Below are 27,999 nucleotides of genomic sequence, written 5' to 3'. Positions count from 1 at the left end.
GCTAAGCTCGTCACCCCTCATGGGCTGCTCAAGCCGGACACTCTAATCCTGTGCAATGAACCGAGGTTCTAGGAGTGCAAGAGCTGTCCAGCCGGCAACCTGTTGCTTGAGCATGGTCAACCAGATATCGGCTGATGCTCCTTGTTCAAGGGCTATAAGTGCCTGGGCGATCACTACTTTGTCCTTTCTTGTTTGAGATCTCAATTTGCAAAGCAACCAGAGGAGTAACACTAATCCACAGCAGAGGATCACTCCAAAAAGTCCCACTCCCACCCATTACTTGAAATAAGAGACTGCTGAGGTGATCCAGGACGACAATCCCTCCGTCAAAGACAGGTCCAGTCGGGTAGAATTTACTTGAATGATGGTCGCTCTCAGCTCCCGAAGTGTCTGTTCAAACTCCGAGGTCCAATTCTGTAACAGATGCTGTGAAAGACTCTTAGACAGATTAGCAGCTCGGGTAAATTTGTCATATTATATGGAGGTGACACAAAGGCCTGGGAGTTTTTGCTCACAGCCAAGCTGGGCCAGTTGCCATAGAATGTCTAATTGCTCTCGGACCAGATCTATACGTTAGTTGACAAGCATAAGGCCTCCCTATGTCTGAGTATTGGCCGAGGCCTGTCTGTCCCGAGTCACAGAGACGGTGGCCGATAAATCATTGATAGTTTGGGTTGTCTGTACTGAATTTGACAAGGCCAATGCCGAGGCAGTAACCGAGGCAGCGACTGCTGCCGTAGCAATAATGCCAGCAATAATTGCAGAAGTACCAAAATCTCTTTTTCCTCTAAATAAGGTCATGGTCCCCGAGGTATCAACAGGGATCGGGATAAAGCGAGGCATGCGGGTAACTACTGCGATATTTTATATGAGTAGCTGTCCAGACAGAGGCAGCAGGTTTGATATTCCCCATCCGGGAAAATGACAACCGTCCCTTTTCACCCTTTCCTCCAAGTAGCATCGCCATGGGCGTAAGATCAGTGCAGCTACCATTAACGCAATGTAAGGCCACCACGATAGAGAACTGTGGCGTTAGCCACAATGTCCTCCTCACCAGTTCCCCATGTGGCCTCCCTTAACCAAGCAGAAGATTGATTATATAACATAATGCAAGGGAGATCAAAAGATGTTTTGTTGAATATGCCAAAACAAAGGCTGCCCTTAAGGGGAATAGTCCTATTTTCTTTTAGTCGTTCAACCTGTGGATCCTTAGGTAAATAGGCCAACCCTAAATCCCTGTTAGTGGTACATCACCGGCATCGGGAGTGGAAAGGTTGACATTACTCCCCATCGTAGCTCGCCCTGCACCGTTGCTGGCATCCATGGAAGAAGAGTGAGGAGGTGCAGGAGTCCCAGTCCCTTCTTGATCACTTGCTGTGATGCTCTGAGTAAGTCATCCTGGGATCCATATGGGATTTTCATTGTCCTGTGGAAAAACACAGACAGCTCCCCTGGATCTTATTAAAACAGGATCAGGGCCTTTCCATTCATTTGTTAATACATCCTTCCATTTGACTAATTCTTTCGTCCTCTTGGGCTCTGAGCAATGTCGCTCAGCCGCTGTTTGTCCAGCTTCATCAAGATTTAAAAAATTTAAGGTAAAAAGGGCCAGAGCAGTGGCCACTCGGGGTGTTGGGGGGAGTTCTATCATAATTCCCCTTCTTTGTTTTATTAAATATGATTTGAGCGTCTGATGAGCACGCTCTATGATTCCCTGTCCTTGAGGGTTGTAGGGCAGGCCCGTCAGGTGGGTAACCTGCATCTGAGCACAAAACTGACGGAATTTTTGAGATGTGTAGGCGGGGCCATTGTCAGTTTTTACACATTTTGGCTTTCCCCAAGCATTCCATGCTTCAAGGAAGTGCTGAATGACATGTGTTGTTTTTTCTCCTGTAAGTGGGGTGGCATGTAGAATGCCAGAACATGTGTCTATAGATACATGCACAAACTGTAATTTTCCAAAAGTAGAATTATGAGTAACATCCATTTGCCAGATTTGCAATGGCTGTATTCCTCTCAGGTTGACCCCGATGTGAGGAACTGGGAGGAACTGGCAGCACTGTTGGCATTGGGTGACTATATCACGTGCCTCTTTTCTAGTTATAGAGAAGCGGCGGCGTAAAGTTTCTGAGGTGACATGGAAATTGCCATGAAAGGCTTTAGCGGCCTCTAAAGGAGAGGCCAGGGCCACAGCTATCATTTTTGTGGCTTTGTCAGCCAAATCATTCTCTGAACTCATTGGGCCAGGGAGTCCAGAATGGGCCCGTATATGAGTAATGTATACAGGGAATCTTCTATTTAATAGGATAATTTGGATTTTTCGGAAAATATCTGCCACCTTACTAGTGGTTTTAATTATACCGGCGGTTTCAAGAATACTAACAGCACTAGCTCGGCCTCCTCCTCTGAGTCTAAGGTTTTATTTTCAGAGCTTTCAGAACTGTCGAGGTTCAGTGCTTCTAGCTCTTTCACAGGGTATAGGCTGGCTCCTGGTTTATGTGTAGAGGAGGAAGTGCTGGAATCTGAAAATTTCAATGCTCCCTTGTCTGCGGACTTACCAGGAGGGCCCTTTTTCTTTCTTAGGACGTCTTTTTTCTTGCGTGCGCCCAACCTCTCACTACGTTCGGTTTCTGACAGACTTTCCCAGACTACCTCGAGAGTGGCCTGTCTATCTTCTACTGCTGCCTTACACGTTTCATCCTTTAAACAATTCTTAACCAGCTTCCATATAGCTTTGGTCCCTCAGCGCAGATCCTCTTCCGCCAATTTTCTGTCAAGGTCTTTTCCAAGTTTGTTCCATGAGGCAATCGTAAACGAGCCTGAACAGGCAAACCAAGGCGCCACCCTCTCCACCTCCTTCACAAAGTTTTTAAGTGTTCCTCCTCCAATTTTGATGTTCCTCTGCTTTAACACTGTTTCCAAGGCCGTGACCACAGACTATGAGGATCCCATGATGGGCCAGGAACACCGGCGGCTTATCTACGTCCGTCTGACAAGGCGTGAGGTGAAAGGGTAGAGACGGACACGCTGCTCTCTTATGTACGGGAGTCTTACACGCGCCTCCCCGGATGGTGCCGCTTATCTATGTCAGCCTTATCGCGTCCTTGTTCCTCAACAGTCAAAATCGAAGGTAAAAGGGAGCTGCGCGAAGCTCACTTATATACAAGAGACTGAGACGCGCCTTCAGCTGCTGTGATCGTCCTTTTAACAATGAAAACGGTGAAAACAGAACATAAAGAGTAGGGTGGCTCCCAGGACAAATACTATAGCCTCAACAAATCCTTCCCAAGGCGGTAACAACCCCAGACCAAAGTCCAAGAGAGGGCTGCCTCTCCGAACGTATCTACCTGCAGTTCTGAATCCTCCTTGTTGCCAAGGGATCTCCGAAGGTGCTGACGATGGCGAGGTCTTTCCCGGGTTTTTGGCACCAGATGTCCCGCGCTACGTCTCGCCAGCAGGAACGACGCGGCACACACAGGATCCTACTGCAGAAAAGCTTTAATGCGTCTTGAGAGGGAGAGCATAAGCTTACAATGCGGAGACGCCGAGTGAGGAATAACCGTCCCTTATATAGGAAACTATCCTCGCCTAGGACGTGTCACTCTCTGACTGGTCGCTGCCAATTATGCCAGATGAGGTACCAAAACGTACGTGTCCCTTTGAGTAGGGAAGTTACCAGGCGCCTGCGTATTGCCCTTTTTACTAGGTGCGTTCTGCCGGATGCCGGTGCCATCTTGTAATGGAGTTTGTGAGGACAGCTCCTCACATCTGTGAGGACAGCTCCTCGGACAGCTCCTCACATCTGTGAGGACAGCTCCTCGGACAGCTCCTCACATCTATGAGGACAGCTCCTCGGACAGCTCCTCACATGATTCCAAACATTTTGCAAGTGAGATTGGACACTCTCCCAAGTATATGTAGTATCATTAAAAAATTTTGTCATTGCACATATCCATTGATAATTAGCATGACACCTAATCTAGTCGGCATTTTAATCCCTGTTTTTTTTTTCAAAATACCTCAAATAAGGCATTTAATTTTTGTTGCATTTTATCATCTATATCCTACTGTGTATGCAATGCCAAGTACAAAATTAGCAGTTTGAACCCTTTGGGATAGGGCAATAACAGCTGTAGCAGTAGTGGTTATTAAGGTAATCAAACGTACAACACCTTTAGCTTGGTTTTTATCATGTATTTAGTCCTGGCCAATGCCCTTATTAACACTTCAATAACCTGTAGACCTTGTCATCAAACCAATCTTCAATAATATTTACAGGCCATCACATAAGCAGATTGTTATGAAATAATTACAGAATGCTTAGAATAGGCTTTTGAAACACAATTAGTCAAATTACAGTCAAAACAAGACACATCAAAAGTATTAATTTAGAATGTAGAATAAAGCTAATATTTCCGAATAATAACACATAAGGCATCCAAACTCATGCTACAATAGGCCCTTTCATAGGCTGGAATTGTTCTTTCAGGCTAAGCACATTCTCTAAGACAACACCCAACTTCTATAGTATCCTTGCTGATAACCTGTGCATCCACCAGAGTCTAGCAGACAAAGCTGTGTAGGGGAGGATAGGCAGAGACAGAGAGCCACTAGCATAATTATTCAGTCTCTCAACTCTCCTATATTCTGACCAGTCCAAAATCTTAAGGTCAGTTCTATGAGGTTGACAAAGCATAGGTTTATTTCCCACAAAACTTTGCCAGAGAACTGTTATATTTGTGCATTCCTTTATCCCACAAAGCAGAAATGCTGTGGTGCCTGGTTTCCCTCAGTCTCTGTCCAGTGGATAAATTTACTTGAATGCCATTTAAACCATCTTTTCATGAGTCCATATATTTTCTTGCAATGTAGTATGGTATACTCTCTGATATGCAGTAGCATTCTTCTCTTCAACTCAAGAAGTTGGACTCCAGAAGTCAAACAACCCTATTAAAATAGGGTACAGAAGTAAACAAAAAATTCTCAGGTGAGGAATTTTGAATGGCTGAGAAGTACCTAAAAATGTTCAACATTCTTAGTTTTCAGGAAAATGAAAATAAAAGCAACCCTGAGGTTCTACATCACACTCCTCAGAATGGCTAAGATAAAAAATGCAGGTGATGCTGGGGAGAATGTGGAGAAAGAGGAACACTTCTCTATTGTTGGTGAGATTGCAAGCTTGTACAACCATTCCTCAAAAACTTGGACATAGTACTACCTGAAGACCAAGCTATACCCAAACGATGCTCCAACATATAACAAGGACACATGCTCTACTATGTTCATAGCAGCTTTATTTATAATAACCAGAAGCTGAAAAGAAACCAGATTCCTTCAACAGAGGAATGGGTACAGAAAATGTGGTACATTTACACAATGGTGTATTTTTCAGCTATTAAAAACAATGACTTCATGAAATTTTCAGGCAAATGGAAGGAACTATAAAATATAATCCTGAATGAGGTAACCCAATCACAAAAGAACACACATGATATGCACTCACTGATAAGTGGATATTAGCCCAAAAACTTGGTTTACACAAATTACAACACACAGACCACATGAGGCTTTAGAAGAAGATAACCAAAGTGCAAATGCTTAAGTCCTTCTTAAAAAGGGGAACAAAAATATTCATAGGAGGAGATATGGATAAAAAGTCTGGAGCAGATACTGAGGTAATGGCAATTCACAGCCTGCCCCACCTGAGGATTCAGCCCATATACATACAGCCACCAAACCCAGACAATATTGCTGATGGAAAGAAGTACATACTGACAGGAACCTGATATATTTGTCTCCTGAGAAGCTCTTACAAAGCATAACAAATACAGAGGTGAATGCTAGGAGCCAACAGTTGACCTAAGAATGGGGTTCCCATTGGAGGTGTTAGTGAAAAGATTGAAGGAGCTTGCAACCCCATAAGAACAACAATAGTAAACAGAGTTCCCAAGGACCAAACCTCCCTCCAAACAGTACAAATGAACAGATGCATGGCTCCAGATTCATATGTCGCAGATGGTGGACTTCTTGGACAACAAGGCTGGATCCCCAAGTGTAGCAGGATATAAGAGTGGGGAGGCAAGAAAGGGTGTGGGGTTTGATTAGTGGGAAGGGGATAACATTTGAACTATAAATAAAAGTACATCTAATAAAAAAAGAGTAAGAGAATGGCTTCCCCAATGGAGGAATCAGAGAAAGAACTGAAGGAGCTGAAGGGGTTTCTAACCCCATAAAAGTATAATATCAACTAACCAGACCCAGCAGAGCTACCATGAACTAAACCACCATTCCAAGATTACACCTGGCTCCAGCCACATATGTAGCAGAGGATGGTCTTGTCAAGCATCAATGAGAGCAGGGACCCTTGGTCCTGTCAAGGCATAATGCCCCAGTGTAGGGGAATGTCTGGACAGGGAGGGAGGACGAAGTGGGTGGTAGAAAGGGGAGCACCATCGCAGAAGGAGGGGGAAGGAGGATGGGACAGTGGGTTTCTGGAGGAGAAACCAGGAAAGGAGATAACATTTGAAATGTAAATAAAAATATCTATTAGAAAATGAGAAGTACAATTAAAAAAAAACGTGAACTAGAGTTGAGGCTTCAGAATTCCACCAAAATGTGTTTTAAAAAAGGTATAAAGAAAGAATTCACTATTTTTGGCTACAAGCCAAGGAAAATTGTGTGGCATAATCCTACTTGGTCATTTTATAACCAAACTCCATTACCCACAATAAGTAACTTTAAAGGTACCCAAAGGAATGCTATTTGGCAAGTAGATGTCTTCAATTTTACAGAATTTGGTAAAAGGAAGTATATACATAATAGTATAGACACATATTCAGGACTTCAATGGGCTGTTGCCTTAGCTTCACAAACAGCTAATTACATATTTGAAGGGAGTTATGGCCATTATAGGAATACCCATACAAATTAAAATGGACAACAGTTTCACATATGTCTTTCATAGGATGTAGCAAATTTTCTTTTTATATTTGGTAATATAAAACATGTTATAGACATATCACATAATCCTACAGGTCACATGATTGTGGAGAGATCTTATTGAACTCTAAAGGAGATGTTTACCAGGCAAGGGGTGGCACACCAAAAAAAAAAAAAAACAAAAAAACAAAAAACAAAAAATAAAAAAAAATGGAATAGATTATGTAATGCTTGTATTACATAATCTATTAACCTTGGATTTTTAAAATACTAATAACAAAAACTATGGCAGCTGAAAGATATTAGATTGTGGAAAAATTGCTGAACAAAACTAATCTGTTCATTTTAAAGACGTTATATCAGAATGGAAAACAGGAAATGTGTTAGGGTGGGTAAGGTGTAATACCTATATTTCCCCCAGAAAAGAAAAGCCATGGGTTCTTTCCAAATTGGTAAAAATCAGATATGACAAAGGGAGACAACCCCCCCCCCCCAGAACATCCTGGCTATGAACAAGATGAAGGAGTCTAAGAAGATCAACATGGTAAGTGATGTATATGTGGTGATGTATATGTCTCTGTGCACAGAGACATCTCTGAAACTGGTGGAGACTTAAATATCTATATACAGGCAATAACTCTTTTTTGGGTACAAAATTATCAAGACTTGTTATTACATATCATACTTTAAGATGATAAGAAAGGAAATTCATATCACAGTTTGATTATGTGATTAAACTAACTTCTAAAAGACAGCTGTCTTTCTTTATTGATCTTTATGAACCAATTCGAACACCCTGCACATTCCATATGTCTTTACAGAGCTATACATTGCATGTACAGTCCGTATGTTGCAGAATGAAAGAGAAGAAAGAAAGCCTGAAAAGATTCACAATCCTGGATGGTGGGATTCTGGGACCTTCTATTCTAAATTTTTGTTACACTCTACCTCAACTTCATCAACGCTGTTTCCTCTAAAGCCTTACTTGCATGAAATTTATAGAACACCTAGCTTACCCTTCCAGCATGTCAGACTGTTACAGTCAGAATGTCAACTAAGCCATTAACTTTCTCAGCACATAGAGACTGGAAGGCAAATGATGCCAACTCACACTCCTTTGGAACAATCAATTTTCCTATTTCCCTTTGAGCACCCAGAAGGGGATGCTTCATTCCATTTCTGCTATAGCAAGCAAAAGATTGTTGTCTCAGTCACAAAGGATAAGGTAGATAGTTCTGGTTATTTTATGAATTACAGATATTTTGTCATTTTAAAGGATGATTTACAAATATTGTAGATTGGACATGAAGGAAACTAGAGAGCTTAGCTTCAGGGATTTCTACCTCTCTTTTCCTGTCCTCTATCCTTCCTTCTTAGGTAAAGCTAAGGGGGTAAAAAGAGAAAAGGGGAGACATACTAATGTCAGAGAAATTAGAGAAATGGATAAATAGGAATAGGTTATCAAATTTACTCTTAAAACACACTGTATAGCAATATCTTACATTGGTACAAATCTTTACAATTGATTTAAAATGAAGTTTTAATTTAACATTAGAATAGAATTTATAAATTGATGCAGATTTAAGGCTTTGTTTGGTGTGAAATCTTATGTTGATAATAAATTTGAAATGAATATTGCTACTCTTTGATAGGGATTGTGCCTATGCAACTCACCTAGGAAAAAAAGGCTTAGACATAGGATTTCTAGTAACTTCCATTATGAACTGTTTAGGACGATTAAGTACCACAAGTTAAGAGCAATATATTAAAATCATGGTTATATTAGATTCTGGTTAAATTATAATAGTGTTTTTTTAATTTACTCAAATAGAAATAACTAAAATACTTAAGGCTTAGCAGTTCAGATATACTTTACATAGATAAATAGGCTTCAACATCATCAGAAGTTCACAGAGTATGATATTTAAGACCACTTCTTTATTAAAGATCATTTAACCAGGGACTTGACTGTTCCTGACAGCATACCCTTCTTTGTCTAAATAAGAAACTGAGGAACCTCGATGATCCCAGCACACAGCTCCCTGCTCCCAAACCCTGTGAGAAGCTCATAACCCAGAAGTGTGAGCACTCCTGAGACAATGTCAAAGATAATGTAAAATGGAGAAACCTACTGGCCCAACACATACAGGAAATCCAGAACTCAGGGAGAAGATCAAACCTAAGGACAATAGGTATAGAAGAGAGTGAAGACTCCCAACTCAAAAGACCAGTAAATATCTTCAATAAAATCATAGAAGAAAACTCCCTTAACATAAAGAAAGAGATGCCCATAAACATACAAGAAACCTACAGAACTCCAAATAGATTAGACCAGAAAAGAAAGTCTTCCCATCACATGATGGTCAAAACACCAAATGCACAAAATAAAGAAAGAATATTAAAAACACTAAGGGAAAAAGATAAAGTAACATATAAAGGCAGACCTATCGGAATTACCAGAGACTATGAAAGCCAGAAGATCCTGGATAGATAGATGTCATACAGACCCTAAGAGAACACAAATACCAGCCCAGGTTACTGTATCCAGCAAAACTCTCAATTAACATACATGGAAAAACCAAGATATTCGATGACAAAACCAAATTTACACAATATCTTTCTACAAATCCAGCCCTATGAAGGATAATAAATGGTGAAGCCAACACAAGGAGGCAAGCTACACCCTAGAAAAAGCAAGAAACTAATAAAAACAGAAAGCAGACAAGCACACAAACATGATCTCACATCCAAACATGAATATAAAAGGAAGCAACAATCACTATTCCTTAATATCTAGCAATAACAATGGACTCAATCCCCCCCCCCCAAAAAGAAACAGATTCACAAACTGGATACACAATGAGGACCCAACATTTTGCTGCCTACAAGAAACACACCTCAGAGACAAACACAGCCACTACCTCAGAGTAAAAGGCTGGAAAACAACTTTCCAAGAAAATGTTCTGAAGAAGCAAGCTGGAGTAGCCATTCTAATATCTAATAAAATCAATTTTCAACCAAAAGTCATCAAAAAAGATAAGGAAGGACATTTCATATTCATCAAAGGAAAAATCCACCAAGATGAACTCTCAATCCTAAATATCTATGCTCCAAATACAAGGGCATCTGAATACATAAAAGAAATGTTACTAAAGCTCAAAGAACACATTGTACCTCACACAATAATAGTAGAAGATTTCAATACTGCAATCTCATCAATGGACAGATCATGGAACAGAAATTAAAGAGATACATAGACAGACTAAGAAAAGTCATCAACCAAATGGATTTAACAGATATTTATAGAACATTCTATCCTAAAACAAAAGGATATACCTTCTTCTCACCACCTCAGGGTACTTTCTCCAAAAATGACCATATAATCAGTCATAAAACAGGCCTCAACAGATACAGCCAGATAGAAATAATCCCATGGTTTCTATCAGACCACAACAGACTAAAGCTTGTCTTCAATAAAAATAAGGAAAGCATGCCCACATATACATGGAAGTTGAACAATGATAAACTGGTTATGGAACAAATAAAGAAAGAAATTAGAGATTTCTTAGAATTTAATGAAAATGAAGGTACAATATATCCAAACTTAGGGGACACAATGAAAGCCATGCTAAGAGCAAATTTCATAGCTCTGAGTGCCTGCAGAAAGAAAGAGCAGAGAGCATATATAAGCAGCTTAACAGCACAACTAAAAGCTCCAGAACAAAAAGAAGCAAACACATCAAGGAGGACTAGAAGGCAGGAAATACTCAAACTCAAAGCTGAAATCAACCAAGTAGAAACAAAAGGACTATACAAAGAATCAACAGAAATAAAAGCTGGTTCTTTGAGAAAATCAACATGATAGATAAACCCTCAGCCAGACAAACAAGAGGACAATGAGAGTGTGTCCAAATTAACAAACTCAGAAATGAAAAGGGAGGCATAACAACAGAATCAGAGGATATTCAAGAAATCATCAGATCCTACTACAAAAGCCTATATTCAAGAAATTTTGAAATTCTGGAGGAAAGGGACAATTCTTAGACAGATACCAGGTACCAAAGTTAAATCAGGAACACAAAAACAATACAAACAACCTCATAACTTCTAAAGAAATAAAAACAATCATTAAAAGTCTTCCAACCAGAAAGAGCCCAGGTCCAGATGGGTTTAGTTCAGAATTCTATCACACCTTCATAGAAGAACTCATATCAACACCATCCAAACAATTCCACAAAATTGAAACAGATGGCATGCTACTGAATTGCTTCTTTGAAGCCACAATTACCCATATACCTAAACCACACAAAGACCCAACAAAGAAAGAGAACTTCAGACCAATATCCCTTATGAATATCGACGCAAAAATACTCAATAAAATTCTTGCAAACCAAATCCAAGAATACATCAAAACAATCATCCACCATGATCAAGTAGGCTTCATTCCACGGATGCAGGGATGGTTTAATACATGGAAAACCAGCAACCTAATTCACTATATAAACAAACTGAAAGATAAAATCCACATGATCATTTCTCTAGATGCTGAGAAATCTATTGACAAAATTCAACACCCCTTCATGATAAAAGTCCTGGAAAGAACAGAAATTCAAGGCCCATAGCTAAACATAATAAAAGCCACATACAGCAAACCAGTGGCTAATATTAAACTAAAAGGAGAGAAACGTAAAGCAATCCCACTAAAATCAGGGACTAGACAAGGCTACCCTTCTCTCCCTAATTATTCAATATAGTTCTTGAGTTTCTAGGCAGAGCAATGAGGCAACAAAAGGAGATCAAAGGATTACAGACTGGAAAGGAAGAAGTCAAAATATCAGTATTTGCAGATGATAGGATAGAATATTTAAGGGATCCCAAAAGTTCAACCAGAGAACTACTAAATCTGATAAACAGCTTCAGCAAAGTGGCTGGGTATGAAATTAACTAAATCAATCAGTAGCCTTTCTCTACACAAAAGAGAAACAAGCCAAGAAAGAAATTAGGGAAATGACACCCTACATAATACTCCCAAATAATATAAAATACCTCAGTGTGACTTTAACCAACAAGTGAAAGATCTCTATGATAAGAACTTCAAGTTTCAGAAGAAAGAAATTGAAGAACATCACAAAAGATGGAAAGATCTCCCATGCTCATGGATTGGCAGGATTATATAGTAAAAATGGTCATTTTACCAAAGTTATCTACAAATTCAATGCAATCCCCATCAAAATTTCAATCCAATTTTTCAGAGAGTTAGAACAATTTGCAAATTCATCTGGAATGACAAAAAAACAGGATATCTAAAATTATCCTCAAAAATAAAAGGACTTCCGGGCGAATCACTATCCCTGATCTCAAGCAGTATCACAAAGCAATAGTGATAAAAACTGTATGGTATTGGTACAGAGACAGGCAGATAGACCAGCAGAATAGAGTTGAAGACCCAAAAATGAACTGACACACCTATGGTCACTTGATTTTTGGTAAAGGATCCAAAACCATCCAATGGAAAAAAGATAGCATTTTCAGCAAATGTTGCTGGTTCAACTGGAGGTCAGCATGCAGAAGAATACAGATCAATCCATTCCTTTCTCCCTGTACAAAGCTTAAGTCTAAGTGGATCAAGGACCTCCACATCAAACCAGATACACTCAAACTAATAGAAGAAAAATAGGGGAAGAATCTCGAACACATGGGCACTGGAGAAAACTTCCTGAAGCAAACACCAATGACTTATGCTCTGAGATCAAGAATCAACAAATGGGATCTCATAAAATTACAAAGCTTCTGTAATACAATGTACACTGTAGTTAGGACAAAACGGCAACCAACAGATTGGGAAAAGATCTTTACCAATCCTACAACTGATAGAGGGCTCATATCCAAAATATACAAAAAACTCATGAAGTTCGACTGCAGGAAGACAAATAACCCTATTAAAATGGGGTTCAGAGATAAACAAGAATTCACAGCTGAGAATGATGAATGGCTGAGAAGCACCTAAAGAAATGTTCTACATCTTCAGTCATAAGGGAAATGCAAATCTAAACAACTTTGATATTCCACCTCACACCAGTCAGAATGGCTAAGATCAAAACTCCGGCGATACCAGATGCTGGTGAGGATATGGAGAAAGAGGAACACTCCTCCATTTTTGGTGGGAATGCAGACTGGTACAACCATTCTGGAAATCCTCAGAGGTTCCTCAGAAAATTGTACATTGTACTACCTGAGGACTCAGTTATACCTCTCTTGGGCATATACCCCAAAGATGCCTCAAGATATAACAAAGACACATGCTCGACTATGTTCTCAGCAGCCTATTTATAATAGCCAGAATCTGGAAAGAACACAGATGCCCTTCAACAGAGGAATGGATACAGAAGATGTGGTATATCTACACAGTGGAATACTACACAGCTATCAAAAACAATGACTTAATGAAATTCATAGGCAAATGTATGGAACAGGAATATATCATCCTGAGTGAGGTATCCCAATAACAGAAAAACACACATGGTATGCCCTCAATGATAAGTGGATATTAGCCCAAATGCTCAAAATACCCTAAATGCACAGGACATATGAAACTCAAGAAGGATGACCAAAATGCCGATGCTAACTCCTTCTTTAAAAGGGGAACATGAATACACTTCGTGGGGGGGAGGATAGGGAGACAAAGTTTACAAGAGAGGCTGAAGGAACACCCATTCAGAACCTGCCCCACATGTGGCCCATACATATACAGCCACCAAACTAGATAAGATGGATGAAGCAAAGAAGTGCAGGCTGACAGGAACCGGATGTAGACCTCTCCTGAGAAATACAGCCAGAATATTGCAAATACATAGGCGAAAGCCAACAGCAAACCATGGAACTGAGAACGGGACCACCGTTGAAGGATTCAGAGAAAGGACTGAAAGAGTTTGAAGGTGCTTGAGACCCCATATCGACATCAATGCCAACCAACCAGAGCTTCCAGGGACTAAGCCGCTACCCAAAGAGTATACCTGGATTGATCCTGGGCTCCAACTGCATAGGTAGAAATGAATAGCCCAGTAAGGGCACGAGTAGAAGGGGAAGCCTTGGTTCTACCAAGACTGAACCCCTATTGAACAGGATTGTTGGGGGGAGGGCGGTAATTGGGGGAGGATGGGGAGAGGAACACCTATATAGAAGGGTAGGGGAAGGGTTTAGGTGGATGTTGGCCTAGATACTGGGAAATTGAATAACAATTGAAATGTAAATATGAAATATCCAATTTAATAAAGATGGAGAAAACAAAAGAAATACCCAATTTAATAAAGAAGGGAAAAAAAGAAAAAAATAGCATTTATGGTGACTTCATTGGCTGTGTGTGACAACACAATGTGATGTCATTGAGTGGCAATAGACAACCAAGTCCAGATCCTTCACTTGCTTAGCACATTGTACATAATACAAAAGCAGAAGTCATTTTGGGGTATTTTTTTGTTGTTTTTTTCTGTTTTGTTTTGTTTTCAGATAGTCTCTCTCTGCCTATGCCTCCCAAGGCGTGCCCCACCACATCTGGCTCATTGTTGTTCATATTAGCAGTACATAAAACTTGATTCTAAATGTTCTTGAGGCGGGGTATCATGGTATACACATAATACCAGACTGGGGAGTTGGAGGCAGAATATTCCGATGACAAGACAATCTTTTGCTGCACAGCAAGTTTGATGCCAGCATAAACTACAGGAGACTCTTGTTTCAATACTATCAACAACAGCAACAATAACAAAAAAACTGAGAATAATGGAATTTTTCCAGTTGTGGAAAGATATAGCCAATGGACAAGAATTGCCTTAATTAATTTACAGAAAAAATGCTGTCCTGGAAAAGGACACACTGTGCAGAATAGTTGACTGATAGCTCTGCAAAAGCAGGGTAAGCAGTCCTTCATAATTCTGTTTTATAAATGTCTACTAGATGATGCCTGGCCAGAAGGCTTATGCTGCAAAGTTTTGAGACATGAGGGACTATAAAGACAGCCAAACATCTCTACAATTTGATTAAGTTTTGGAAGCTGTGTTTTGTGCTTTATATAATTTCCATTAATGTTTATGTTGCTGTCAGATTCAGGAGCGTTTGAAGATGAGTTATAGTCTCATAGTCAACTCAAGTTCTTTAGCATTGAGAAAGATGACAGATTTGGAAGGATGATCTTCAGATGGTAATACAAGCTAAAATCATAACATAATTCTGGTATAGAATGATAAGCTATTAAGTTAGGGAAGATGTTAGAGTGCTTTATTTAAATTGACATAATGACAAACTGGGTGTTAAGTGTCTCTTATACTTTATCATTTGCATAATTTTAATGTTTGAGATCAATGTATATCTGAGAGAAAAGAGACTTTTCATTGCATGAAGTGGGGTGAATATTGTGGGTTGACCTGGTGCTGTTTATAATCTGATGTTAATTTTGTTTCCTCAAGAGGGGCAGTCCCTGAAGAGGAAAGGGTCATTTACTCAGGCGATTTTATATGAGCCTTATCTTCATTTTAATAGGTCAAATAATGGCTAGAGCCCATAATTGGACAGTGGAAGAAAAAGGTAGGGCTGGAGGTTTTAGAAAGTAGAGGAGGAAGGAGAGAGGAAGAGATGTGGAAGGCAGGTGAAGCAGAATTACATGTCCTAAAGAATCTGAAGGTAACAACTTTTCTCATAGCACATGAATACATTAGTATAATGGTACGTCTGCCAAATCTAGGTGTAGAGTTTATAAATGTCATAACTGAGTTATGTGTTGGGTTTTTTTTTTTTTGGCATGGACTTATTGGGGTTGGAGATTTACTGCAATACAAAGTGGCCTACTTATTCTTTATATAAGCCAAATCCATAGACTATACTAAATATCTCAAAAGGTAACCAAAGAAATGATATTTGGCAAATCAATGGTTTTCATTTTACACCACTTGGAAAATTAAAGTTTGTTCATCATAAATAATCAGATACACAATAATCAGAAAAATAATCAGGATTTCAATACCAATGGTTTAAGCTCTGAAAAGTCTGATTATGTAATTACACATTTATTAGAAGTTATGTGTATGATGGAAGACCTGGACAAATTATGACTGAAAATGCCCCCATCATATTTTTCTTGTAAAATGAAACAGTTTTTTGATATTACAACATAAAACACATTTTAGCAATACCTCAAGTCCTACAGGACAAACAGATATAGAAAGATTAATTATAATTTTAAAGATATGCTCAATAAGCAGAAAGGCATAATAAAGAGCCCCAGAGATAGATCACATTTTTTTTAAATTTTAGTTTAAATTTAAATGCCAATGAAAAGGAAATGATACATGCTGGCACCTCCTTGTCAGACAACATAGAATAAAAATGGAACAGGGTCTAGTGTGTTAAGGTAAATGAAAAATTCTGTGATACTCCATCTAATCTTTTAGTAATTGGGAATATTATCTTTGTTATTGGCTCTGATAATGAGCTCAACGTATCTTGTTTTAATTGTGATTTGTCAAGTTGTGTTTCTGTAGTGTATGATGGTCAATCGGTTATGGTAATACAGATGTGTCAAATCTAATTTTGTTCTTTGTATATTAGTTTGAAGTAAATATTTCTAATATTGGGAGGGCCTTTGGCATAGTAAAACTTAAACCTAGTTAATTCTAAAAATTTAATTATTTAGAGTTTTAAAATCCACAGCAACTATCTGTACATCAGTCCAATACCTTGTGCGTATTTATGTCTGAGAACTGATGTCTGTGCAGACATATGTCTGCATTAGATAATAGCATAATGACTAAGTGAGAGCAGGCAAAGTGATTCCTTGAGACAGAGACAGAAAGAGTTCATGAGTGTTGTCTTTTTTTTTTTTTTAATTTAGTAGCTTTCAATGAGTGGGAAAGGAAAATAGCAACTAGAAATAATAACAAAATGATAACTTTCTGGGACGATTATTTTTGCAGAAAGAGAAGAGAACACACCAAGAATGTAGTAGCAATACCATGCTTTGTACTAAGCTGGAAACAGGAGGAGAAAAACACAGATAGAATGTTTACTCTCCTGGTAAAAGTAAAGTAGGCCAAGGTCACCACCATGTAGGTATGTGTTCTTTCTTGTGCCTTGTCCTCACAGTGTCTATAGCATGCTGCTGTATGGTAGTGTAGATTTTTCCTTACTGTAGTATTTTGCTGGTCTCAGATCTCACAGTGGGCTGTGTTAAACATGATGTCCAGGGGACTGTCCAAACTATTCTTATAAGGTTAGGAAGCACAATCCAATGTACCTTTTTGGAAGCAGGTTGTGGCAGGTGTATAGAAGTGTTGTCTTTTCTGGCACTCTATTACGTCCTATATATGTTGCACTAAGTGGACCAAAAAGATGTATTAGAACTCCATTTGCTTTCATTTATTATTTGAATTAGAAGAAAAGTCTGAAAATAGGTATACCAAAACAATTTATTATTAAGAAAATGCAGAAGAGAAGTGATATAAATTATCCTAAAATAGTAATTTCTATGTAATAATGAGGCCATGTTTGATTCAGGATTAGATACATATTGTCACAGAGCATAGTAACCCTGTTTTTAGAAAATATTTATGAATAAACTACCAATTTGAAAATATGTGTTCACTGAACCTAATGATATTATGTAGACACAAAATAAATGAATAAAATGCAGTGTGTCCAGTGTGGAAAGCAGTGAACCAAAGCCTCAAGGTGATGAAAGAAAATGTTTTAGATGGAGCCAGTCATTCAATTTTCAGTCAGGAATGAAGAAGAGCTTTAAAGCAGGAGACACTGAGGTCAATCTACTAAGCACTGGTGTAGTATCTACGGCCTCTGTATGAGTCAGATGTTTCAGATTGAAGTTCTGTAAAATTCTGGTTAGGAACAGAAACAGTTCTATAGGTGTCAGCCCTTCTCCAACACAAAGCTATTTGTTTCCCTGTTAAAAAAATGTCAAAGAGGTAATTATGCCTTATTTACAGGTGTGATCCCAAGACACACAGTTCTCTTAACTAACATTTGAGATTAAGAATAACTGTTGAGTTATTGAATATGTGGTAGATGGATGAACTGCTAAGAGGACACTACATCAGGCAAGTTGACAAAAGTGGGTCACATTTATTTCCAAAATATCATATGATCTTAAGGAAAAGGGAAGAGCTACTGAAAATGTGTATAGAGCATTCTGCCCAGGGCCTTTGCAGGTGCAGCAACTTATCTAAACTGCTGAGTCATATCTTCAAAACCATTCTTACTTTTGTAAAAATGGCCTGTTTTTGCAAATTCTAGTAGTATGTTCACAATTACTAATCTGATCTGAGGAACTATTGGCAACTAATGGCTACTGTGAGAAGAAGAACTAGTTTAGTCATGTGTGTGACCCCTGGTAGGTTCCCATATTTGCACTGGATGGTTCTACACCCATACACAAAGTAGCAGCACTGGGAGAGAAAATGGTACTTGGGCTTATGGAAGGACTAGAGGGATATATTGGTAGTGCATCTGTTTAAAACATGTTGGATACAAGTAAGATATATATATATATATATATATATATATATATATATATATATATATATATATATATTCTTTTTCTTCTTGAACTGTATCACTAATGTTCTTTCAGGCAGACACAAGTCCTTAACTAGAATGTTATTACATTTTTTTACTTACTATATGACTGAGGTAAGAATAAGAATTTGGTAATTCTTAACAGTCCCATGGATAGTGATGTGTGATTCTCTCTCATGGCACTAGTATAACTGTATCACCACATTCACTCTTCCGTTTTTCTGACTGAGCTTGCTTTTTAGAGCTTTTCTGTGTGTTTAGAAACTTGTTTCAATTTAACCAAACCAGGGTGTGAGGAAGGAGCAATAAGAACGAAAAGGCCAAAATATGGCAATCTATATATATACACAGTAAATGAGCAAAGGCTACATGATATAAGATTTCCAGAAGTCATTAAGAACTTCTTCAGTGTTTTTGTGATACAGCTAAATGAAGACTACAATACCATGTACTCTACTTTTCTTAAATTGTCAAAAATGATTATGAAAACTTAGATCTCACTTGAGCTTTTGACAGAAAAAAATGCTTCAAGGTACTTGGAGTCATGCCCCTAGTTATACACAAATTACAAATCTATTAACCTTATGGAACTCGCAATGTAAGTCTCAAAATATCCACAATATGCCTGTTTTTGGACTAGTTTTATGTCAGTTTGGTCAAAGATTGTGTAATTTGGGAACAGGGATATTTTTCTTTTCTCATCTTTATTAACTTGGGTATTTCTTATTTACATTTCGATTGTTACTCCCTTTCCCGTCTTCCGGGCCAACATCCCCCTAACCCCTCCCCTCCCTTCTCTACGGGTGTTCCCCTTCCCATCCTCCCCCCATTGCCGCCCTCCCCCCAACAATCTGGTTCATTGGGGGTTCAGTCTTGACAGGATCAAGGGCTTCCCCTTCCACTGGTGCTCTTACTAGGCTATTCATTGCTACCTATGAGGTTGGAGCCCAGGGTCAGTCCATGCATAGTCTTTGGGTAGTGGCTTAGTCCCTGGAAGCTCTGGTTGCTTGGCATTGTTGTTCATATGGGGTCTCAAGCCCCTTCAACCTTTTTCAGTCCTTTCTAAGATTCCTTCAGGGGGGTCCCATTCTCAGTTCAGTGGTTTAATGATGGAATTTGCCTATGTATTTGCTGTATTCTGGCAGTGTCTCTCAGAAGAAATCTACGTCCGGTTCCTGTCGGCATTGACTTCTTTGCTTCATCCAACTTATCTAGTTTGGTAGCTGTATATGAATGGGCCACATGTGGTCCAGGCTCTAAATGGGTGTTCCTTCTGCCTCTGTTCTAAACTTTGCCTCCCTATTCCCTCCCAAGGGTATTCTTATTCCCCTTTTAAAGAACTAGTGAAGCATTCGTATTTTGGTCATCGTTCTTGAGTTTCATGTGTTCTGTGCATCTAGGGTAATTTGACCATTTGGGCTAATATCTGCTCCAAATAGATGGGACCAGAAAAGAAAATCTGCTTACCAATGAGTACATACCTTGTGTGTTTTTCTGTGATTGGGTTACCTCACTCAGGATGATATTTTCCAGTTCCATCCATTTGCCTATGAATTTCATATAATCACTGTTTTTGGTAGCTGAGTAACATTCCATTGTGTAGATGTACCACATTTTCTGTATCCATTCCTCTGTTGAAGGGCATCTGGGTTCTTTCCAGCTTCTGGCTATTAAAAATAAGGCTGCTATGAACATAGTGGAGCACGTGTCTTTGTTATATGTTGGGGAATCTTTTGGCTTTATGCCCAAGAGAGGTATAGCTGGGTCCTCAGGTAGTTCAATGTCCAATTTTCTGAGGAACCTCCAGACTGATTTCCAGAATGGTTGTACCAGTCCGCAATCCCACCAACAATGGAGGAGTGTTCCTCTATTTCCACATTCTTGCCAGCATTTGCTGTCACCTGAGTTTTTGATCTTAGCCATTCTCACTGGTGTGAGGTGAAATCTCAGGGTTGTTTTGATTTGCATTTCTCTTATGACTAAAGATGAACATTTCTTTAGGTGTCTCTCAGCCAATCAGCATTCCTCAGCTGTGAATTCTTTGTCTAGCTCTGAACCCCATTTTTAATAGGGTTATTTGTCTCCCTGCAGTCTAACTTCTAGAGTTCTTTGTGTATTTTGGATATAAGTCTTCTATCAGTTGTAGGAGTGGTAAAGAGCTTTGGGAAAAAGGATCCTTAACCAAGAAAATGCTTGACCAGATTGGCCTGTAGGCAAGCCTTGTGGATTTTTTTGATGAAGATTCGTATCAGAGGACCCAGCTCATTATAGGTAGTGCCACCTCTGGGCTGCTGACCCAGGGTTTCATTAGAAAACAAGTTTAAAGATACTTGTTAACAGCACACCACCATGACTGATGCATCAATTCCAGACTCCAGGTGCCTATCTTTAATTTCTTTCCAGACACTCCTGTTGCTAAATAACAAGTTGGAAGATGAAATAAAACCTCTCCTCTCCAAATTGCTTTTGGTCATCGTGCTTTATCACAACTGAAATGGTAATTCAGATACATGAAAATGAATTTGTATTACCTGCTGAAAAAAGAATGAAGTAGTCAGTTTTCTTAAAGTTTCCATTCATATCTAGAAAGTAGCCAGGGTCAAATCTCTTTGGGTTGGGGAACTCCTTGTTATCATGCAGCGCTGATGAGAGTGATGTTATTACCATCACTCCCTGGAACAACAAACACAGAGACACCAAGTTATTAAAAATTATATGGGTCTAAAACATATTAGGAAAACAAGCTAGCTCATTGTCTGTTCCATACAAAGGTTAAATTTTTTAAACAATATCAGCAGGCATTGCTTCAAAAATTAAACTTAACAAACTTGAAAATCTAAGTGAAATGGATGATTTTCAAGGCAATACCATATACCAAAATTAAATCAAGATCATGTAACCTATATAACAGTCCCTTAACTAAGAAAAGCGAAGCAGTCATTAAAACCTCTGAACCCAAGATAGCAAACAGGCAGATAGTTTCAGTGTAGAATTCTAGCATACTTTCAAATAAGAGCTAATATCAATACTCTTCAAATGATTTCACAAATTGTAATACAAGAAGAAACACTACCAAACTCAGTTCCATGGAGCCACAATCACCCCCCTTTGAAGAAGGGAAAGAAAGATTGTAAGAACCAGGGGAATAGGCTCCAAGATTGCTTCTTTTAGATATGAGGAAATTACTGCCATGAAATCTCAAAAACATTCTTGCTGAAAAAAGATCTGAGCAATGATAACATCAGGGGAATAATGATATACATAAGAAAGATGTAATGTGAATTCAACCCTAGATGAAGAGATCTAGGGAATTAAAAATTAAAGACATGTGGAGATTTAGTTTTTTTCAGAGTTGAAAACTCTAATGTTACCCCACAATAAATGGCAGTTTCAAAATATAAAATACAATCAATACTAAATAAATCAGGTGGTAGCATTTATATATGTAACACACATATGAATGCACACACGTGCACATACATACACACAAACAGCAATGATGATTAAAATTATGAGACCATCAAAACCAAAAGTCATACAGGGGCATGAGAGATGTTGGTAGATAAAAAGTGTGAAGGGGAGTAATACTATATGTATTTAAATAAAGTATTTAAAAATTAATAATGATATTCTTTAAGTAAATTTACCAGGTACATAATAGAGAGAAGACATAGATAACTCTGTATAAGCAAATGATAAATTAGAAAAGTAAATATAAACAAATTAAAAGAGCAGTTGGACAACATGTATGACCCAACGATGAGATTATGGGTATAGAAGAATACCAGAGCAAATACATAGAAAATAATATCTAGATTAAATCTAGAGTAGGAGATGTCAACCTAGGTAGAAGAGATCTATAGAACTGGAAATAAGTAGGATGAGAAAAATGCAATCATGACATTATAGTTAAAACACTAAAATGAGAGATTAAAGGAAGTTCATTAAAATCTGTAAGAGAAATTAAATGACTCTTAAAGGCAGATACATTCCGTTTCATAAGAAATTATTATTATATCTAAAACCAATGATTAACACCGTAACAGTGAGAGTGAGTGAATCTAATATAACAGTATAATTAAAATTATTTTAAGTCAATTTGGCCTAGTATACATATTACGAACATTACAACTAGGCACTGAAGAATCAAGATTCTCCTCAGCAGCCAATACTGCTGAGCAACACTATTAGTGCATAATTTAATTCTCAACACTTTTTCTTCTTTTATTGGATTTTTATTTACATTTCAGATGTAATCACCTTTCTTGCTTTCACATCCATAAGTCCCCATCCCTCCCCTCTCCTCTTTTCCCTATGAGAGTGTTCCTCCTTCCCAAATACCCACCCCTTCTAAGTGGGATTGAAGCACCTTCACTTGAATATTTTTAAACGTTTAAGTTCTGTGTGTTGTTTCTGTACTTTTTGACTAATACCCACTTGTCAGTGAGAACAAACCATATACGTTCTTTTAGGTCTGAGTTACCATGAACAGGATGATATATTTAGTGCCATCTATTTTCCTACAAATTCATGATGCCCTTGTTTTTAATAGTTGAATAGTATTGAAATATGTAAATGTACCATCTTTTCTGTTTTCATTCTTTGAGTAAAGGACATCTGAATTCTTCCCAACTTCTGTCTATTACAAATAAGGCTGTTATGAACATAGTGGAACATGTGTTCTTGTAGTATGATATGATACAGCATCTTTTGTGTACATGCTCAGAAATAGCATAGGTGGCTCTTCATTTAGAATTATTTCCAAATTTCTTAGTAATAGCCAGATTGATTTCCAAAGTGGTTGTTCCAGTTTCCATTCCTATCAGTAATCGAGGAATATTCCTCTTTTTCCACATCCTCAAAACATGAGCTGTCACTTGATTTTTTATGTTAGCCATTGTGATTATTGTAAGGTGGAATCTCATAGTAGTTTGGTTTGCATTTCCCCAATGACTAATTACTTTGAACATTTTTAAAAATTTTTGTTTGTTTTGTAAAAGTCTAGATTTTAACCTCTTCCCAGTCTACCCTCTGATGGTTCCACATTCCATAGCCCCCAACCATCTCCAGGAGAATGTCTCCACCCCACCAAAATTGCCCACTCCCTGGAGCCTCGAATCTCTTGACAGTTAGCTGCACTTTCTCTGACTGATTCCAGTCCTCTACGGTATATGTGCTGGAGCCATGGGTCCCTCCATGTGTATCCTTTGGTACACAAAGGTGTGATATATTTTCCCTACTAACATATAGTGTTGAGAAATATATTTTTGTTTCCAGTTTCTATCTGCCCCTGGGAGCAGGCCATGTGCCACAGCCATACCTACCCCAATCAAACCTGGAGTTAACTTGTTCCCCAGTACTGCTGACACATCTAAGCTCACAGGCTCACAGGCTCACACAAAGAATGAGTTCAGTCAGAGACAGCAAGACCTGCTAACACCAGAGATAACCAGATGGAAAGAGGCAAGTTCAAAAAAAGGAGCAACAGAAAAAAAGGCTACTTGGTATCATCAGATCCCAGTTTTCCCAACATATCAAGCCTTTGATACAACAACACACCTGAAAAGGAAGCTTCTGATCTAAAAATTACATCTCATGATGATGACTGAGGATTTTTTTATTAACTTGAGTATTTATTATTTACATTTCAAGTGTTATTCCCTTTCCTGGTTTCCGGGCAAACCTCCCCCTAATCCCTCCCCTTCCCCTTCTTTATGGGTGCTCCCCTCCCCATCCTCCCCCCATTGCCACCCTTCTCCCAACAATCAGGTTCACTAGGGGTTCAGTCTTACCAGGACAAAGGGCTTCCCCTTCAACTGGTGATCTTACTAGGATATTCATTGCTACCTATGATGTCAGAGTCCAGGGTCAGTCCATGTATAGTCTTTAGGTAGTGGCTTAGTCCCTGGAAGCTCCGGTTGCTTGGCATTGTTGTTCATAAGGGGTCTCAAGATCCTTCAAGCACTTCCAGTTGTTTCTCTGATTCCTTCAACATGGGTCCCATTCTCAGTTCAGTTGTTTGCTGCTGGCATACGCCTCGGTGTTTGCTGTATTCTGGCTGTGTCTCTCGGGAGAGATCTACATCCGGCTCCTGTCGGCCTGTACTTCTTTGTTTCATCCATCTTGTCTAATTGGATGGCTGTATATGTATGGGCCACATGTGGGGCAGGCTCTGAATGGGTGTTCCTTCTGTGACTGTTTTAATCTTTTCCTCTCTATTCCCTGCCAAGGGTATTCTTGTTCCCCTTTTAAAGAAGGAGTGAAGCATTCACATTTTGATCATCCGTCTTGAGTTTCATGTGTTCTAGGCATCTAGGGTAATTCAAGCATTTGGGCTAATAGCCACTTATCAATGAGTGCATACCATGTGTGTTTTGCTGTGATTGGGTTACCTCACTCAGGATGATATTTTCCAGTTCCAACCATTTCCTACGAATTTCATAAAGTCATTGTTTTTGATAGCTGAGTAATATTCCATTGTATAGATGTACCATATTTTCTGTATCCATTCCCTGTTGAAGGGCATCTGTGTTCTTTCCAGCTTCTGGCTATTATAAATAAGGCTGCGATGAACATAGTGGAGCACGTGTCTTTTTTATGTGTTGGGGCATCTTTTGATTATATACCCAAGAGAGGTATAGCTGGATCCTCAGGCAGTTCAATGTCCAATATTCTGAGGAACCTCCAGACTGATTTCCAGAATGGTTGTACCAGTCTGCAATCCCACCAACAATGGAGGAGTGTTCCTATTTCTCTGCATCCTCGCCAGCATCTGCTGTCACCTGAGTTTTTGATCTTAGCCATTCTCACTGGTGTGAGGTGAAATCTCAGGGTTGTTTTGATTTGCATTTCCCTTATGACTAAAGATGTTGAACATTTCTTTAGGTGTTTCTCAGCCATTCAGCATTCCTCAGCTGTGAATTCTTTGTTTAGGTCTGAACCTCATTTTTTAATAGGGTTATTTGTCTCCCTGCAGTCTAACTTCTTGAGTTCTTCTTATATTTTGGATATAAGGCCTCTATCTGTTGTACGATTGGTAAAGATCTTTTCCCAATCTGTTGCTTGTCGTTTTCTCCTAACCACAGTGTCCTTTGCCTTACAGAAGTTTTGCAGTTTCATGAGATCCCATTTGTCGATTCTTGATCTTAGAGCATAAGCCATTGGTGTTTCGTTCAGGAAATTTTTTTCCAGTGCCAGATGCTTCCCTAGTTTTTCTTCTATTAGTTAGAGTGTATCTGGTTTAATGTGGAGGTCCTTGATCCACTTGGACTTAAGCTTGGTACAGGGTGATAAGCATGGATTGATCTGCATTCTTCTACATGTTGACATCCAGTGGAACCAGCACCATTTGCTGAAAATACTATCATTTTTCCATTGGATGGTTTTGGCTCCTTTGTCAAAAATCAAGTGCCCATAGGTGTGTGGGTTCATTTCTGGGTCTTCAATTCTCTTCCACTGGTCTATCTGTATGTCTCTGTACCAATACCATGCAGTTTTTATGACTATTGCTCTGTAATACTGCTTGAGTTCAGGGATAGTGATTCCCCCTGAAGTCCTTTGATTGTTGAGGATAGTTTTAGCTATCCTGGGTTTTTTGTTATTCCTGATGAATTTGCAAATTGTTCTGTCTAACTCTTTGAAGAACTGGATTGGTATTTTGATGGGACTTGCATTGAATTTGTAGATTGCTTTTGGTGGAATGGCCATTTTTACTATATTAATCCTGCCAATCCATGAGCATGGGAGATCTTTCCATTTTCTGAGGTCTTCTTCAATTTCTTTCTTCAAAGTCTTGAAGTTCTTATTGTAAAGATCTTTTACTTGCTTGGTTAAAGTCACACCGAGGTACTTTATATTATTTGGTTATATTATGAAGGGTGTCGTTTCCCTAATTTCTTTCTCGGCTTGTTTCTCTTTTGTGTAGTGGAAGGCTACTGATTTATTTGAGTTAATTTTATACCCAGCCACTTTGCTGAAGTTGTTTATCAGCTTTGTTAGTTCTCTGGTGGAACTTTTGGGATCACTTAAATATACTATCATATCATCTGCAAATACTGATATTTTGACTTCTTCTTTTCCAATCTGTATCCCCTTGACCTCCTTTTGTTGACTGATTTCTCTGGCTAGAACTTCAAGAACTATATTGAATAAGTAGGGAGAGAGTGGGCAGCCTTGTCTAGTCCCTGATTTTAGTGGGATTGCTTCAAGTTTCTCTCCATTTAGTTTAATGTTAGCAACTGGCTTGCTGTATATGGCTTTTACTATGTTAAGGTATGGGCCTCTAATTCCTATTCTTTCCAGGACTTTTATCATGAAGTGGTGTTGAATTTTGTCAAATGCTTTCTCAGCATCTAATGAAATGATCACGTGGTTTTGTTCTTTCAGTTTGTTTATATAATGGATCACGTTGATGGTTTTCTGTATATTAAACCATCCCTGCATGCCTGGGATGAAGCCTACTTGATCATGGTGGATGATTGTTTTGATGTGCTCTTGGATTCGGTTTGCCAGAATTTTATTGAGTATTTTTGCGTCGATATTCATAAGGGAAATTGGTCTGAAGTTCTCTTTCTTTGTTGGGTCTTTGTGTGGTTTAGGTATAAGAGTAATTGTGGCTTCATAGAAGGAATTCGGTAGTGCTCCATGTGTTTCAATTTTGTGGAATAGTTTGGAAAATATTGGTATGAGGTCTTCTATGAAGCTCTGATAGAATTCTGCACTAAACCCGTCTGGACCTGGCCTCTTTTTGGTTGGGAGACCTTTAATGACTGCTTCTATTTCCTTAGGAGTTATGGGGTTTTTTAACTGGTTTATCTGTTCCTGATTTAACTTCGGTACCTGGTATCTGTCTAGGAAATTGTTCATTCCCTCCAGATTTTCAAGTTTTGTTGAATATAGGCTTTTATAGTAAGATCTGATGAATTTTTGGATTTCCTCTGAATCTGTAGTTATGTCTCCCTTTTCTTTTCTGATTTTGTTAATTTAGACACACTCTCTGTGTCCTCTCATTAGTCTGGCTAAGGGTTTCTCTATCATGTTGATTTTCTCGAAGAACCAACTTTTGGTTCTGTTGATTCTTTCTATGGTCCTTTTTGTTTCTACTTGGTTGATTACCGCTCTGAGTTTGATTATTTCCTGCCTTCTACTCCTCCTGGGTCTATTTGTTTCTTTTTGTTCTAGAGCTTTTAGGTGTGTTGTCAAGCTGCTGACATATGCTCTTTCCTGTTTCTTTCTGCAGACACTCAGACCTATGAGTTTTCCTCTTAGCACAGCTTTCATTGTGTCCCATAAGTTTGGGTATGTTTTACCTTCATTTTCATTAAATTCTAAAAAGTCTTTAATTTCTTTCTTTATTTCTTCCTGACCAGGTTATCATTGAGTAGAGCATTGTTCAATTTCCACGTATAGGTGGGCATTCTTCCCTTATTGTTATTGAAGACCAGCCTTAGGCCGTGATGGTCTGATAGCACGCATGGGATT

This window comes from Rattus norvegicus, chromosome 1, assembly GCF_036323735.1.
Source record: "Rattus norvegicus strain BN/NHsdMcwi chromosome 1, GRCr8, whole genome shotgun sequence".
NCBI classification, from domain to species: Eukaryota; Metazoa; Chordata; class Mammalia; order Rodentia; family Muridae; genus Rattus; species Rattus norvegicus.
This window is presented reverse-complemented; position numbering follows the sequence as displayed.